Here is a 19588-nt window from a genome sequence, read left to right on the forward strand (position 1 = left end):
AATAAAAAGCCATCTGTAAATTTATAAAATACTAGTTTGAGTTGTTAATATTTGAAAAGTAATTTATAAATTTTGAATGAATATTTATAAATAATAATATTTAAAGTATTAAATATGAAAATGTCTAATATTTTGGCAATATTTATTAAAATTTATTTTAACAAGACTTTAAGATACCTAGTGCTTTTAAAAAAAAGACTTTAGGATGTTTAATGCTTCTGAAAAAAGAATTTACGGGCAAATTAGCACTATAGAATATGATCAGATTCTTATTTGTCATTGTGTGGGGACCCTGCGAACATGCCACATGAGCATATAATGGTAGAGTTAATAATTCATTAACGAAGGAGTTTTTTGCTCCTAAAAAAATACTTCAAAGGTAAAGTTATCCCACTTAAAAGTATAGGATGCCCGGTGCTTCTAAAAAATGAGTATAAAAGCAAAATGGGACCTTAATCCTTTAATATTTTAGTGTCAAATTTTGGGAAGTCAGAATGAAATTCTCACACCTTTTTCCAATTTTATTTTCAGGCTAAAAGTTTTTAGAACATCAGTTACAACTTTTTCACATGCTAGTGTCAAATTTCATAATGTTATTGGGAAATTTCAAAAGTATTTATTATGAAAAATGACAGTATAAAAATAGGATTAATGAGCAAATAGAACTTTAAACTCTTAAAATCCGTAAAACAAACCCTAAACTTTTAAATTTATAACAAAATAAACCATGACCGTTAACTTTTTTAACACCGTTATTATCCACGCAGATACTATAACAATTAAGGTTGAATTCATAGGAAAATAAACCCTGAACAATACTTGTGTGGGCAATAATGGTGTTAAAAAGTTAATCGTTAGAGTTTAATTTGCTATAAATTTAAAAGTTTAGGATTTATTTTGTATATTTTAAAAGTTCAAGGTTTAGCACGATTTTTGAGCAATAATTCAGGGTTCTATTTGCTCATTAGCTCATAAAAATTTGATACTCATTTCTCGTAATTCATTACTGACTATGTAATAATGTGCAATTTATCTTCCTAAACCTAACCTAAAATATTTTAGGGGAAAAAAGTAATTATGTGATTTTATGATTAGTAGGGACATAAATTATTTTACTAAATTTTATAAGTTTTGATCTTAAACAAATCTAAAAATAACTAAATAATAATTAATTTTTATTATTGTAACACTTGCCTCGAGTGTTAGAAAAAGCACACCACAACTAAATAAACTAGGTATGGTTAAGGAGTTAATTTTAAAATCAATTTAGAAAATAAATCATTTAAATCACTAAACAATTTACACACTAGCTAAACACACATTTAAAATCTCTTAAAAAAGTTTAAAGGATTACTATATATTATAGCACATGGAAGCAAATTAGGCAAATAGGGGCAACTAATTTTTGTTATGACAGTATTAATTTGTTATCATGACAGTCCTATACGGCAAACGTCCGAGAGGCTCTGTTTCACTGTCTAGCTTCGATTGAAATGATTTCAAATCTCAGTGAAGAAATTGTTGATATAGGTATATTTAAAGTTTACTAATATAGATGTGGTATAGGTATAATTGGCCAATTTTTGGTTTAAATTAAGAAACTTGAATTGTATATAGCTTGTATAGGAATTTACAATGTAAATTTCATGTAAATGATTATTTTTTGCCATGGAAATTTTGTTTTGGATGTGCCAAAAATTGTGTTTTATATGTTCAATATAGGGGGTTGCTATAGAAATACAGCTGCCTATTTTAAAAAAATTGGTCACTATAGTAAACAGTAGTGTAGAAAACCGTTTAATATAGTGACCCTATTTACAGGCTAGGTATATTAAATGGTTTTAGAAAAACCCATTTAATATAAGAACATATTAAACGGTTTTTTAAAATAATCATTTAATAGAATTAAAATATTAAATGATTTTATTCACAAAACTGTTTAATGTAATTTTTTCAAGACAACACTCAATTGTATATTAGATGGTTTTTAATAGAATCGTTTAATATTATAATAATATTCAACAGTTAAAAACCATCAAATATAATCTCTTGGAATATTTAGCGGCTATTTATTTAACAGTTCATAAGCGTTAGTATTGATAAAAATAACCGTTTTATATAAAGTATCTTGTAGTAGTGTCACCCTGTGGTTATATTTTACAAGTGAAGGCTCCAATTGGAGCAAAGGGAAGGAGATACTATCGAGAATTTGAGGAGCTAGTTATTGTATAGTTCTCTACTTTTAGTTTATGTGACGGAATATATATATATATATATATATTCATGCCAATTTAGGATTTGCATTATTTTGGGGTCATTTGCATGAGATTGTGATGCTTTGGTGTACCTAGGATATTGTAATGAAAATTGTTGTAAGAGACCAAAATATTTGTACAATTATCATTATTATGATAATTATATGTGCATGGATGGCCTTAGAATTGGTATGTTGAGTTATGCTTTTGCCTCCTTGATTAATGTGGAATTAGGGTTTGATGGCTAGATTGTGTTTGAGATGTATGTGTATGAATATAACTGCTTTATTAGGTGTATTATATCCGAGTGAGTTGGTTCAAGTGATTCCTAGGCTATTGGCATTTGGTTTAGGGTTTTGGACATCTTTCGGCATGATTTGAAGGGAAAAAGTGTTTTTTTTATACTCACATGTCCAAATTTTGAATGACAAAGCATTTTGATATGAAACTAGTACCAATAGTTGGATGACTTAATTAGCTACTTATAAACACTTGAATCTCTCAAAATGAACATTGGATGACAAAACGGCTCACTCTTAAAGTTGATCCCGAGGTGCTATCATGACAATAAGGGTGCACTGCAATGCATTATACAACCCGGGGAGTTTCCCCCCTGTGCTATCCACTATAGTAGATGATACAAGCACAGTGGCAAATTGAGTAGTTTGCACTATCCACATTGTCTTAGTTTGATGCATGACTGTGATGTTTTTTGTCTGCTATGCTTTCATAATCACTCTTTAATATTACAAACTTTTGTTTGAACTCAAATGCTTTCAAAAAAAGTTTTCTTGAGATCCCAACTTTTAATATCTTTGAATTTAACCCTTGTCTATTGTGATAACCTGATGTAAGGATTTACTTAATCTTGATTATCATAATAGTGATGTTTAGCATGTTCTGGTAATGTCAAGACAAACATTATATCAAGGATAAAGCTAATGTAGAAAATGAACAAAATAAGTGTGAAAAGTCAATTTAATCTTTTAAAAAAATCAAAGCACTTTCTACAATGGTTCTAGATACATTGGTGTAAAATGTGCTCTTTTCACACCGGTTATGATAACAACCAATACGGAGAGTGCATGGTTTTTTAAAAAATAAAGATATTTTTTTAAATCACTTGCAATCCAAAAAAAAAATCCATTTTTTTAAGAAAATAAAAAAATATGTTTTACATGTTTTAAAAAATAGTCAAATGGAAACAATTACATAGTTCCAAAAATACCCACAACTTTCAAAATACACAAATTTCATAATACAACAAGAGTGTATGAGTGCAGAACACCCAACAACACCATGTCTAAGGACACATTTCATAAATGTTATCTCGCAAACTTGTTACACCAATTCTAAGTATAACATGTGTAAAAAGTCTTCCAAAATTTTAATTTACTTATGAAAATATCATTCCACATATTTTTTTCACCGATAAAGAATTGATATATAAACTCGGTGTAAAAGGCTATTCATGTACTAGTGGTGTGATGGACAAAGCTTTAGATGGAAAAAACACATAATGGCTAGAGCAAAAAGATAAAAAAGTTAATAGTCATTTTTGCTCATATAATGTCTAACTCATCATAATTTTACTAATTTAACAACAAAACTATGTACACACCATCAACAAGTTTAACTCTCAATGATGATTAGGACTAATGAAAATTAACATTGCAAATAAGTGAAAATTAAGGGATTAGAAATAATGAAAAAAAAATTAGAAACTAATACCAAAGCATGCTAAAAATATAGAAATCAAAAATTACATTTTTTTAAAAAAAAAGATATACTATCAAATTTTATATTTAGAAAAAATCCATAACATACGCAGAACATAAATAAAGCACATCTTACGCAGCTGTGAGTATAGGGAGGGTCACTTTTTTGAGAATGAAAACAAGAGAGTTGTATCTTACAGGCAGGGAAGATGACAAAATACTAAGATCCTCCAGTAACTCTCTAGCCGTATTTTGCTGGGAAAGTCCCTTCACCGGATAATCCAACAACATAGTCAAAGGATCACCTGAAGTAAATATAAAATTTGAAGGGACCAAAAAGAAAGAGACGCTATTTTTGTTTGCCAGAAGCAGAAGACAACATATTGGTTCTTTATATAAAAGCTTATTTTTTTTCTTTGAATATTATCAGTGTGCTTGGAGAGGAATTCAACCATTAGATCCATGTGACATTGATGGGAAAGAATTTTAAAATCTATAAAGGTGCTTTTAGATGCATGAGAATTTAAATTTAAATTAAATTTTTCACTTAAATACAGAAAAGTCTTTGGATTTAGATTTGATCTAAATCTAAATTTATGCATGTTTCATTATAACTTCTTTGTAATTTCAATATCTCCCTACATTCTTATTATTTGAATTTATAACTATTCAAACCTTCTCATTTTTTTTTATATTTTCATTATCAGTGTCTCTTAATATTATTGTTATTATTCTCATTTCTCATTCTCATCTTCCACTAATTGAAAAATAGACAGAGGTAAGTTCATTACTTCTAATTTTCCATTTCTGTTTTGAATCTCAGCTAATATGTCCTTTACTTTTAAAATTTTTTACACTATCTAAGTAAAGAATTTTAAATGCATAAATTTTAAATGTAAAATTTAAAATCGAATCCATTAACCCAAACAATTCCTAGGAGATTTTAGAATGGAGAATTGGGTCGAAGCGTATCTAATGTAAAAATGAAATTGCAAGTAGTAGAACTAGAAAAACAAACTTGCCTACAAACTAAGAAAATAAGGCAGGCCCAGAGACACAGTTGGGAAGGTAAGGTATAGCTTCCAATAATGGTGCTAGACGTTGCAATTGTGGTCTGCTGTATGAAGTAGCTGCAAAAGTATACCAAAAAAAACTGTTAACATGTATTTTGGATCTGTTAAACAGGAACAGATTAAAAAAAAAAATGCAACCGGTGTCAAGCGTCAGTGCAGATTTAGAAAGTCAAACAAACACATGAAAAAAAAAAAAAAATCCTCTTTTTCTTTTCCCCCAGTGGTGGTGAGACCATTTCTAATGAATAACAAGACTAGCCTTCATAAATCAATAAAACAAAGCCCAATTAATCATAGGTCTGCTTCTATCAGTATGGTAGTTGCCAAAATGTAGTGGTTGATGTACCCTTATGTACGACAGCAAATTTGTAATATGCTCTCTCTTTCTTTTTATATATAACGTGTTTTTAATCAAATTTTATGTACTAATAAAAGTTGGCCATTTAATTGAAATCACATAAAATCCCAATAATTTTTCAATTTTGTTCCTAATAATATCACAACTAATATTATGGTGATAAAGGTAAAGTATACAATTAATATCTCCTTCAATTTTCAAGACAATGACAAAAGTATATGATTACTCAAAAATATCATCAATGCCCCTTATATTTAGAGGCAAGATAAGCTCTTAAAAAATAACTTATATATAGAGATGGAGAGAGTATCATTTATCATTACTAATTAACAGCTTATATATAAGTTCAGTTCGACTGAGGGGAGTACACAAGCCAAGCTTCTCCCCAACTTATGCCTAGCCCGATATGCTTATTTAGTCATCAGGCTGCCCTAAGATGTACGCTGGGTTTTGGCCCAACCTAAAAAAGTATTTTTAAAAATAAATTTAAAACATGAAATTAATTTTATTAATCAACCAAAAAAATTATATAATTGTAATTATTTCAAATGCATTTTGTTTAAAACTAATATTAGAATTAAAAGTAACAACTTTTTTAAATTATATATATATATATATATATTTAACAATTATTCATTATTTTTTCAAATTAATTTTAATTATGAGAAAGATTATAAAAGTTGTAACCATAAAAAATGCCCATAATGAACATAAAATAATACAATACATAAAAAAATGCTAAGTAAAATAACATTATAAAACAATTAATTTTTATAAAAAAATTTAAAAATAATGGGTATGCGCGGGGGAGGGGGACAAGGGTTGGACCAGCCCAGTGCCTGACTCAAAATTTGACCAGACTAGTTCGAGCAAGGTCAGATTAATTGGGCTTTTGGGCCACCTACACAGTCATAGTTCAACCCCCTCTTTTAACCATAAACAGTGAAACCAAATTAATGTCATGTGAAATGCTTAGAAATGTTACCTGGGTTAGCCAAAATTAGTACAAGATCAATGTCAGGGTTGTGGGCTGCAGAAACTAGTGCAAGGCACGCTCCTAAAGAATCTCCAATGAGATACATGGGTTCGTTTATTCTCACACCTAACAGTTCTCTCAACCATCTTCACAAGTTCTGCAACCAGTAAACATGCATACCAATGTATATTATCTTGAAAGACCTGCTATGAGCATTCAATTTTCAACACACTAAACATGCTCTTCCTCATTTTATATCAATTCTTTTAATTATTGATTAAGGTTTATTTTTATTCTTAAACTTTCTTTGAAGAATGCTAAGCATTTCATACTAATAAATGTGACTATTTTTTTCTTAAACTATTTTTTTAAGGAGCAAAAAATCTCTTTTTGCTAGTCACCTGTTAACTCTTCTGCTTTCTCCTATGTGGCATATGCATGCTCACACATAATGACATATAGGACTCTAAACATGTTTTTTAATACTAATTTGCACCTACACTCTTTTTTTAGGAACATTTAAAGTCATGTTAAAATAAAATTTAATAAATATTGTTAAAATATTAATTTTTTAATATTTAATAATTTGAATATTATTATTTATAAATATTAATTCAAAATTTATAAATTATTTTTAAAATATTAACAGCTCAAACTAGTTTTTCACAAATTTATAGATAATTTGTAATTTGTGTGTGAAGATTTGTTATAATAATAATAATTACAAATAAATTACATAAAATGATCTTATAAGAAAACTATTATAGATTAAGTTTCATACATTATTTAGGTCTTTCTTTCTAATTTTTTTAGTTAATTAATGATCTTCCTTCAAAATATTGCACATCTCAAATTTAATATTTTGATATTCTGCAACTTTGTATTAAAAATGAAAGGAAACACAGAAAATTAAATTAATATTGCCTTATTGAATTTGCATTTCTAATTTTAAAATTAGGAATATATTACATCATATGAAAATAATAATTAAGAACTAAAGACACTTACTTTGCATTTTAAAATTTGTTGGCACTTTACTTGAATAAACTAATTTCTTAAGTGCCATTCATCCTAATGAATAAAAATTACTTTATACATAATAAAATTAATATATTTTTAGCCTAGTTGAAAAGTTAAGAAAATAATAATTTAGTTCTAAATATCCATTAAATTGATCATTAGTTGAACAAACAAATTACAAGAAATGACCTAAAAATTTAAGAGACTTAATCAATATTAATTTTTTTATAAGGTCATTTTCTGTAATTTATTTGTTGTTGTTGTTGTTGTTGTTACTATTATTACTACTACTATTACTACTATTATAAATCTTTATACATAATTTACAAGTCATCTATTAATTTATGTAAAACTAGTTTGGGCTTTTAATATTTTAAAAATAATTTATAAATGTTAGATTCATATTTATAAATAATAATATTTAAATTATTAAATATTAAAATATTTAATATTTTAATAATATTTATTAAATTTTATTTTAACTAGACTTAAGGAGTTCAATGCACTTGAAAAAAAAAAATTAAGGACGAATTAGTAACAAAGAACAGGAAAAGAGTTCTACATGTCATTACACGTGGAACCTACACAAATGCTATGCCAATAAAAAATAACAAAGTTAATGAGTGATTAATGGAAGGAGTTTTTTACTATTTAAAAAATGATTTATGAGAAAATTGCTTTGATTATCAATACAGGATGCCCAATACTTCTAAGAAAAATTTAAGGTTAAAAATGAACATTAACCCTTTAACTATGAAGTTGGGTTATCTTTGGCTAGAATGGTTAGAATAAAATTCAACATGAATATGGAACCACACATGTGAATGTTAAAAATGTGTGGTCATTGTTATGATTAAGCTTAACTAAAAGTGATTTATTTGAAAAAGTTTTAAGGTTTAATTGGTATAATTATATTGTCATGTAATTAATGTGTAAGGACCAAAACAATATTTATAATTTGTTGAAAGGCTAAATTATAAATATCACAAACTTAAATTTATAAATAATGATCGTGATCATCTCTCGATTAGGCATGACAAGAAATTGGTTCTTTGATCCCCTTCCAAAGAACAATGTTTGAAAAAGTTTTTGACATTTACAATATAAAAGATCACTGTTATGAATTTTATGTTAGGAAGTCTCACAAGTAATGTGGGGTTTACAAGTTGAAGGGACTCTTTCATTTAACATGTTAATATTTTAAAATGGACTCTCTCTGTAAACTTGTACTTGTCACAATCACAATATCAATCTATCATCCTCTAAAATTTTGAGATATTTCTAACAATAAATTTAGGCACATTTTGCATCTAGGCTTTTCCGTTCTTCTAAATTGATATGAGATTTTATTTAAGTTCATACATTTGATTGTAATCATTTCTTTAGTTTGAAAATGTACTCGATTTTTGGCCAGCAAAAAATGTCCTCGATTGATTATCAACGACCAACTACCTAAGTAACTTCATAGCATGGTAAACTATATATAATGGCTAGTGTTAAAAAACCAAAGGATATAATGAAAGAGGGAAAAAGAAGAGACCTGTAAATGGTGTCCGATCGGTGACTGGAATATGCAAGCACCACGTATAAAAAATCTTTTATTCAAGAGAAAAAGAGAACTGATTATGCTTGACGCTTTAACTAATCAAATCTAAGCAAGGTATTGAAAATTAAAAATATTAAAAATTAAATTAGTTATTGAACTGATTGATATCAAAGGTCAGGGTTAACTCAGGGTCAAATTGAAATGTAACCGGTCAAAATAAAATAATATAATTTAAATAAAAATATATTAATAATTAATATATATATATATATATATATATATTCATATTCAAGACTTAATATTTCATTCAAAACAACCTTGATAGCTTCAAACTAGTAGGCAATTAATATGAATATATTTTTAATTACATAGTTATTGTTTCAAATATAAAATAATAATACAAATTATAATATCAGAAAATAAATTTAAATAAATAATAATTATAAAATCAAAATAAAACTTGAAAAGTTAAACTCATTGGTGCAGTCATGGTATTGAAAACCGGACCGGACCGGCCGGGTCAACCCGGAAACCGGTGAACCGGTCCCCTGTCCGGTCTGGGTTTGCACTTAACCCGGTGAGGGAGTGAACCGGTATAACCCGGTCAACCCGGGTTCAACCCGGTATAACCCGGATAACCCGGTGGGTTGACTGGGTTAACCGGGTTAATATTTTTTCAGGCTTTTACCCCAAAACGACGTCGTTTTTAATTTTTTTTTTTTCATTTTTAATTTTTCAGAGCTCTGAGTTCGGAAAAAAATAACAAAAAAAAGTAAAATTAAAGTCAAAAAATAAAAAATTAGAGATAGAGCATGCTAAGTCCAAAAATATAGTATTTTATTATTGTTAGACTTTTGAGTGGTTGGATTTGGTTGAATGTTTTTATAATTAATGTCTTTTTATTTAAATTGTATTATTTTAATCATGACCGGTTTGCCACCGGTTCAACCCCCGGTTCAACCCTGATTGAACCACTAACCCGTGACCCAGTACCATGACCGGTTTAATGACCGGTCCGGTTTTACGTACCTTGGGTGCAGTCCTCTTTCTCAGAAAAGGAGAAGACTATGTCCCCATTAAATATTTACAGTCATAATTTTACCCCTAGTCCTTGTGCTTATCCGCTGGTCAAAAGAATACCACGTGCAAGCAAGTCACCTGCAACCTTTTTTTTTTTTTAAATTCTTTTCTCTACTTTATTAGAACATAAAAAGAAATTTCATAATTAAATATTAAAAATAAATTATAAATATATAAATTAAGAAAGTATCTAATTAAATAATTTAAGCTATTTGGGTGAAGTATATTATTATTAAATATATTTAATATAAGAAATTCAACATGACATCAGAGCCATTCAATCGGAGACCTAAAAAATGAGAAAAAAAATAAAAGAATGAAATATGAAAAAAAAATCAAGAAATTGAAGCATAGATTAAAAGAAGAAATTGAATAGATCTAAAACTTTTGAGACTAAACAAAGTACAAACTTAAGCAAGGAAGAAGAAGAAGATAATGAAAAAAAAGAGAGATGGGAAAAAAGTAGCAGAGAAAATATTAGAACATAAAAAAAGTCTCACATCTAAATATTAAAAAATAAATTATAAATATATAAATTTAAAAATTATCTAACTAAATAATTTAAATTATTTTAATAATGTATACTATTCTTACGCATATTTAATATAGAAAATCCAACATATTTCACTTTTTTGTTCCCACTACTTTCACCCATCCATCCTTGTCAATGTTAGCATATGCTCTCTTTCATTTTATCAACTTCTTCTACCGATTTACTTTATTGTTTGAGAGAGAATCCCACGAAACCAAGGCCTAGATTTTCTTCTTAGACTGTGTCTGGTCATCCTTCTTTGTGTTGTTGAGTATGCCACATCTATCGCGGCTGCTGCTTCCTCGTGTCCTCCGACCAAAAAGGATGCCAAAATTAATGGTGGGAAGATCGTTGGTGAGTTCGAGTTTGTTGATAAAGGTGCAACCAATCAAGTATGCCAAGTGTTGTCATCAATGTGGAAGGATAGTGAAGCAAAGACAAAGGATTAAGGGGGTAATGGGAAAGGCATGCATCTTTTAGGCTTAGTTGTTTCATCTGATTCTATCACTTTGATCTTATTTTTCTACAAACCCCAAGAAAACAATGTTTTCGAGCTTCAGGGAGGAAGAAGCATTGACCTATTTAACTTGCCTAACTTGTAGGGTTGAACGGGTCAATTCAATTTTTTTTTTGGTTTACCTCGGTTGCCTTCCAACCTAAAAATGCAACAAACTAGACTGGACACAAATGGTTCACCGGTTCATTGATCCGACTAGCTGGTCGGTCCAATTTTTCAAAAAATGAATTTGAGTGACATCAAGCTTCACTGTAATTGGCTTCAAATTCTACATCTTGTGAATCAACAAGGAGCTTGGCTTTGCATAGTGAAATTCTACTTGTAATGTTATAATGTTTTAACTTGTGTATACGAATGTAAATATAAGTATGCAGTTGCTAATTAAGAATGCATTCACATTTTGATTCTACTTATATGAATGAGGTGGTATGTGTCTTACCCCTGATGCATTTGTTTGTGGTATATGTGGTAAAAAGGACTGAGATATTAATATAAGTGCATACTTGATATGTTTTGAATGAATGTGATGTATGGAATATGATTAAGATATTATTTGTATGTTGACGTGAAATATGGCCTTATTCTTTAGGAATTTGGGCATTTAAGTGGCCAACTTTAATTTGGAATGTATATTTTGTGGTTATAACTGTTTAATTAAAGTTATGAATAGTTTTACACATTTACCTTTATATTTATATTTAGATTATTTTTATAAAAATATGATTTAAATTTTACTTTTCTAATATTATTTTACAAAACTAAATATTTATTATATATATATATATATATTAGTTATCTTTTTATGGTTTTTATATAACTATGCCTCACTGGTTCAAGTCGCCGCGTTATGACATTGATAGCCACGTTTAATTGATGTCTAAAATGATTTCAGAACATTAAGCTTGTCCTATTGTCCACGTTTATAAGGCGGTTTATTTAAAGATTTTTTCATAATAAAATCACATATTTTTTTAAAAAAATTATTTTATAAAATTTTATGATGCTTATTTAAAATTTTAAAAATAATTTAAAAAAGAAAACTTCTAATTATTTTAAGAATGTACTTTGAATAATTCATGAAAATATTTTAATGTGATATATGAGAAATAATGCCAAAAATATAAAGATGTACGAATATATTGTAAAATTATAAAATAATTAGATAATCAATTATTATTTTTGTCAATCCATGAAAATATTAGAAAATGTCAAAACAACTAAAGAAAAATTAATTTTTATTATTGTAATTAAACATAAAATAATATCTTCTTTTTACAAACTAGTTACAAAATTATTTTTTAAAATTTTTAAATTGTTTTTATAAAAATTTGAAATTATCTTAAATTACTTTTTAATCGTAAACAAATGGATCCCCATGTTACGCCTAACAAGACAGAAAAGTAGTGGAAGAAAAAGATGGGAGAGAAAATTGGGGACAAAATGACATTTCTCCTTCTTGGTTAAGAAGAGAAAATGAGACGGAGAAAAAATTGGAGGAAAAAATAACATATAAAATTCACATGTTTTCACCTCTAATTTTTTTCTTTAAATATGGGGCAATTTTGAAGAGAAGATTTAATTTTTAAATTTATCCATGAATCTTTTTTGTTTCATATTGCCGCTTTTCATTTTAGAATTTATATTATTATATATTTAAGAATTTAAGAAATAAAAATTATGGAGTTTTTGTCAATATAGTCCATGTTATATGACTAAATCAAATAAATAATTCAACATTTATTATATTTTACATTATAAATAGTTTATTATATTTGTTACTGATATACCATTATATATCAATAATAAATATCTTATAAATTTTTAAATTTTTAATAATAGCCTCCTTATATATAAATATGAATCAATCATACTTTTAAATTTTTAAAAATTTATTCTATATTTTCTAGGCATGAGATTTTTTTTCAACCAATGGGCCAATTTATCCTAAAAATTAACATTGAACAAAATAAATTTTTTTTACTAACATCAGATAATAAATGAATTTACAATTATATTTTTATTTAATCAATAATATATAATAAAAATTATATATAATATGTTAAAATATTAAATTTTATTATATATAAGTATTTTCCTTTAAATAATAAGGTTATTGTGTATATAAAATCAGTATTTTTTTTCTTCCTCACGTTTTCTCTCACTCAGCCAAGTGTAGGGAGAAAAAAGTATATTCATATCTATTTTCTCTCCTCAAAATTTCTCTTCTCCCTAGTTTTCTTTTTTTATAAGCCAAGCACAACATAGGTTTTGTTTGGAACCAGAAAAAAATAAGAAGAGAAAACTAGATGAGAAATACATTTTTCACCCTTATTTTCTTTTAATTTTCCTATAGAAAAAGGGGAAACTAATGAAAAATTTTGTGTTAGGGAGAAAAAATGTCTTCTTCTTCTTTTTTTTTTTTTTTACTTTTTTCTTCTAGCTTTTTCTTTACCCTATTTTCATTTCATTCCAAAGACACTTGTATATTAAAAAAAAAATATATAGAATTACATAGTCACCCTTTTTAAAAAATATTTCATGTTAAAATTTGAGAAGTTAGTTGAAAATTATTACTAAGTCAATAGTAAATTGTAAAAAAAAATGAGTGTCAAATTTTTATAACAAGCCTTTCCAATCCTTCTTGTTAAAAGTTAGAAATTAGCTGCAATATTTTAAAATATCAGTGTCAAAATTTGGAAAGTTGAAATGAAATTCTTGCACTTTTTTCCAATTTTTCAGGTTAGAAGCTTTTAGAAAAACGGTGACAACTTTTTCACAGGCTAGTGTCAAATTTCATAATGTTGTTCGAAAATTTCAGAAGTATTTAGTATGAAAAATGAGATTATAAAAATTGGATACTCATTTTCTAGTAGAGATGAGAAAATGGGCGAGTCCAACTCTTAAAGGCTCAGGTTTTGAGTCCAATTTTTTACAAAATAATTTATTTTTAAAGCCCAACCTAGAGTTGGGAATTTGGGTGGATCGGGTCTATTCGGCTTTAACTTGAATAAGCCCAACCCGAATAAGCTTGATTCCTAAAAAAGCTTGAATAGTTAAGCATGACTTAAATTTCTTCATGTTTCAGGTGGCACGAATATCCAAATTTTATTTTAAAAATTATTTTTAATTAATTTTTTAACTTTAAAATTAATTATTTTATTTTATAAAAAATATCAATATATATTTTTAATACTTAAATGATGTATAGGACTCAAATATATGATATTTTAACATAAAATGACTTTAAACTTAAAAAATTAATTAATATTTATTATATTTTATATATTTTTTAAAATAAATTTTTTTATTCGAGTATTTGAGGGTTGACCCAAATTTCTTCAGGCTAGCCCAAATAAACCTGAACATAAAAAAATTATAATTTTTTAAAGCCTGGCCTTAAATTTTTTAGACAGCTTCCAGCTAGCCTGTCGAGCTCTAGCTCAACCCTTATTTGAAGGGTTTAGGGCTAGGCCGTTAAGACTATTTTATTTTAAAAAAATTAAAAAATAAAATATTTAATAAAATAAATAAATATAAATTCAAATATAGAATCTTAGTGAAGTTTTAGAATAAAGATAAAAATTTTCAATTCAAATCAACCTTATCAAATTCGATAAATATAAAAACTTGCATATTATAAAGTAAAATATTAATTAAAACTAAGAAATAGACTTTAAAAAATAATCATATTTAAGAAATTAATAAAAAAAATCTGTCAATATTGTGTTAAAATAAATAGAAAAGAACTAGCATCAATTATTTTAACAACACAATACTCAAAAAATCATTGATCTTTTGAAAAATAAGATTTAAAGGGCCGTTCGAGCCCAAGCTTAAACTTTTTTTAATGTCTATTAAGGTCGGGTTTAGAAGCCTGATTTTTTAACAAATCACCAATTTTTTAAGCTTGAACTCTTATCTAAACAAGCTCTTATTCTTGACTCTAATTTCTCATAATTCATTGTTGATTATATAATGATTTGCAATTTATCTTGCAAAACTGAACCTGAAATATTTTAGGAAAAGAAAAGGTAATTATGTGATTTTATGATTATTAAGGACAAAAATCCTTTTACTAAATTTTATAAATTTTCATCTCAAGCTGAAATAGATCAAGGGTTAAAAATCTATTTTTAAACTTAAACTAATTTTGGAGGAGCATTGGATATCCCATCACTAGTGGGAATAATGGCTTGTAAACCTGTTAAAATTGGATATCAATCGGTTTCGATATTGGATGTTTAGAAGGTCCAAGACTTTCTATACTGATTCTAGAATCAATTTAAAAAATGACTTTTTAAACCAATTGTAAAACTGATTTAGAAAGTGCCTTACTAAAAGCAAAATAGAAAAATAGAAAATACTTTTTAAACTGATGTCCTTTCTAAAGCGGTGTTGTTATTACAATTGGTTTAGAAAGTCCTATTTCTTAAATCCGTTGTGACATTACCAGATTTAGAAGTAGATTTTCTAAATTGATTCTTGTCTCAACTAGTTTAAAAAGTTGGTTTTTTTTTTTAATGTTATCGTTTAAATACGTCACAACCCCTATTTTACAAAGGGAAAATACATGTTATTTCACCTACAATGAAAAACAAATATATACCAGCGAACTCTGTCTAGTATTTTAGAGTAAAGAAATATTTTTAAACAATATAAATCCTTTCAACAATTCTTGTTCCAATTCAACTTAAATTATGTACAATTAAAATGCAATGAAATAAGGGAGAATTACATCCAGGTCTCATATAAAAAAATTAATTATTATAAGGTCTATTAACAATTGAACTAATATTATTGACAATATAATATATTGTTATTTTTCTTATTTTAGTTGTCAACGGACTTTATAATAATTAATTTTTTATGTGAGACTTTAACGTAATTCTCCCAAGAAATAACTAAATTAAACTAAAAATTCAAATTTAAACATAACAATTTCATTCAAAAACTATTGAAATAACTAAACTAATCTAATACTTCAAATTTAAAATGTATTAACTACCCATGGAGCTCCATAAAATATCCATCCACCATTGCTTCATTTCCTCCAAGTCATCTTTAAGAAATGGCTTAATTAGCTTGAATATGTGAATGTACAAAATCAAAATATTGTGTTAGTGATTCCAGTGGAAGTAAAATAGCACAAATTGTTAAAAAAATAATTTTACCTCTTAGGTAAATGGAGTGATACCTTTCCTAATGACATTGAAACTATGCCACATGACATACAAACTGCATAATTGATATAAGGATAACAATACTTCTCATGTTTATTAGAAATATTTTTTTTTCTAGCAAATTCAATCCACATTATTTTTATATTCCTCACTCGTTCTACTAACATTCATTCAACTACGATCGATTCTATTTTTACCCAACCAATCATCACAAAGTCCATCCAATTAGAAATTCACTATCTTACTTGTGGTTCAATTTGACTCATTTCTAAAAAAAATTCAACAAAGTCTCCCACTTAAAAATTAAACATCCTAAAATTACAATAACCATGAGCCAATAGTACTAGCAAGCAATTAAACAAATATTTACCTGCTAAAGTTGGAAAAATATTAAACTTAAGCATGTCCAAGTTCAATTTCTAAAAAAATTTGGCAGAATCTTTGCTTAAAAATTAAATATCCTAAAATTACAACAACTAGAAACCAATAGAAGCAGCAAGCAATAAAATAAATATTTACCTCTTAAAGTTAGAATGTAACACACCAAATTTTTTTTAAAAATAATTTAACTCAACCATAGTTGGGTTACATCCACCCAACACATTTTTATACCAATAATTTTAATATAAAATATTTTATAATTGGTTTCAACTCACACATTATAACATTTCGGATAAATTGTTACCTCCCACATGCCATTAGGCTAAATCACATTTGTCCATCCTTATACTCCCAACAAGTAAACTAAATTATATTTGTCCATCCTTATACTCCCAACAAGTAAAATAAGCAATTTAGTCAATTTTCAATACAAGTCAGTTATTTGGCTTTATAATCATGCCATTTTAACCAATCCAAAGTAAACCAAATATTAAAATTACAGTCATCCAAATTGTACCAAAAATAGAAATAGCTTGAAAGTCATGATTACATTTATATATTCATATAATTGACAATAAACAAAAAAAGTCCTAATATTGGTAATATAACACATTATAAATCATAAATTAAATACCCAAAAGAGACAGTGGATTTATACCACTAAGTCTCTGGGACTCCTCCACGTGTCACTCGTGGCTCTTCTCCTGAAAATTGTTAACCACATAATGAGACTCAAAAGTCCCAGTAACCAAAGCCAATTTATGATAGTGTATACAAACAGTTAAGTGTGTGCTTACTAAGTGAGAATTAAAAATAATATAATTCTAACAAATATAAGAAATATTACAATACACACAAACAACTATCCTTATATCCCTCCATTAACCTCGAGCGGTAGCCCTCACTCGGTGCTAAATTACCCGGTCAAAGGTAGATTAGCCCGAGCCCTTACAAGCCACCTATTGAGCTCCAATAGGGGCGTACCACGTGGCATATAAATACAACAATAATAGCAAGTCTCCCAACACCTCCCACAATAATTAAACAAATTCATAATAATATGCACAATTATACAATATTACAAAATTCATAATTTTCTCAATAATCACCCAATTAACATGAAGTAACACTAATTACAAATTAAAAGCATGGTTACCTTGTGGCTTTTTCAATAAATTATTCCTTAAAATTTCTCTCTCACCACAATCTTTACCAGTAATACAATCTACAAATAACATATTATTTATAAATATTAGTTTCAATTTTTGAAACTAATAAAATAATTCTAATAATAGAATTAAAAATATAACATAATTTCTAATCTTAATCTTGATACAAATCTATAGTTAATACTATTAAGTAAATTTTTAACTCCTCTTTTAATTATCAATAAACATTAATAATTTAAAAATCAATTTCTAAACTAATTTCTATTATCAAAATTTTTTTTTTATTTCATAAATTCGTACCTAAAATACCCAAAAATTAAAAATTACGTCTCTAGCTTAGAATCATAATCCTATAGCCATAATAATTTATTTCTCATTCCAAATAATCATCTAAACCTCAATAAATCAACATATATTTTCAGATTTAGTCTAGAATTTGATCCATAAGCCACAAATTTATACTCTAGAATATTTATTATACTACTAACAACCTCAAAACCATATTCATTCAACATAAATTCATCCCTCTTCCAGATCCTAAATTTTTTACCACTACAAAATCAAAAACCAAAGAGGAAGGATGACTAAAAAAAATTTTTAGAACACTTATTTAGTCTTGAAAAGCTTAAAATCACACCCTAAATATCCTATTAAAAACTCTTACCTTAAAAATTTAGTTATTTTGCACCGGCGACTCACGTTCTCTCTGCCTCAACTCGCACGAAGGAATGAATGAAGAAACGAAGGAACATGTGAGTTTTTATAAAAATTTAGTGGGTCCTACATCTTTTTTTTTTTATATTTCTTCTTTCCTCTCTCCCTTTTTTTTATTATAATATATATGTAATGATGGCACGCGGAAACGCTGAAAGTCTTCTTGTTCTTCTCGTTTTGTTTTTTTTTCCATGCCTTTTCTCTTTTTTTTTATAATATAATTTAATAAATAATTTTTAATTATTATTTTTTAAATTTTTTTATTTTAATTTATAATTATATTCTAAGTTAGATTTAATAATCATCTCTTACTAATTTCTTACCTCTAAATATTTTTTTAAAATTTCTATTAATTAAAATTAACTATTAAAATTTAAATTGGGATGTTACATAGAAAATATCAAACTTAAGTATATCCAAACTCAATTTCTAAAAAAAAAAAATCAACAGATTGTCCCCTTAAAAATTAAACATCCTAAAATTATAATAATCACAAACCAATAGAAGCAACATGCAATTAAACAAATATTTCTTACTAAAGTTAAAAAGTATCAAACTTAAGTATATTCAAGCTCAATTTCTAAACTAATAAGTAAATACACACTAACTAAGATGTCTATCTTTATTTTAAAGCCTGCAGCCACATCCATGTTTTAACTTCAAAAGGAAAATAATAAACAGAAGATATGAAGTGCTTAAACTAATTCTCAAACTAAATTCAATGCATGAACTTCTTGCTTACTATATTATATATTCATTTTATAAATTTTAAAGTATTATATTTATTGATTTTAGGTGGAAGTTGAATGCTTACAATTAGATATAATTAAATCAGAGAAAATTTTAAAAAAAAAAAACCTGGACGAGAAATGGAGAACTTCAAAGAGGAGATAGAGCTTCATGGAGGTGATAAAGTTGAAGGAGGAGAATATCAAACACCACTGAGCTGTAGGTTTGAGGAGAGAAGAGGAGTCAATCAAAGTTGTGTGGGTAGGGCAGACAAGAGAAATCGATAGAGAGAGAAGAGGGGAAGGGACACCATTGTGGAGCTAGGCCTCGCTGTTGTTGA

This window comes from Prosopis cineraria, unplaced genomic scaffold, assembly GCF_029017545.1.
Source record: "Prosopis cineraria cultivar Desert tree isolate PC_DT_omini unplaced genomic scaffold, ASM2901754v1 PC1, whole genome shotgun sequence".
In the NCBI taxonomy this organism is placed as follows: domain Eukaryota; kingdom Viridiplantae; phylum Streptophyta; class Magnoliopsida; order Fabales; family Fabaceae; genus Prosopis; species Prosopis cineraria.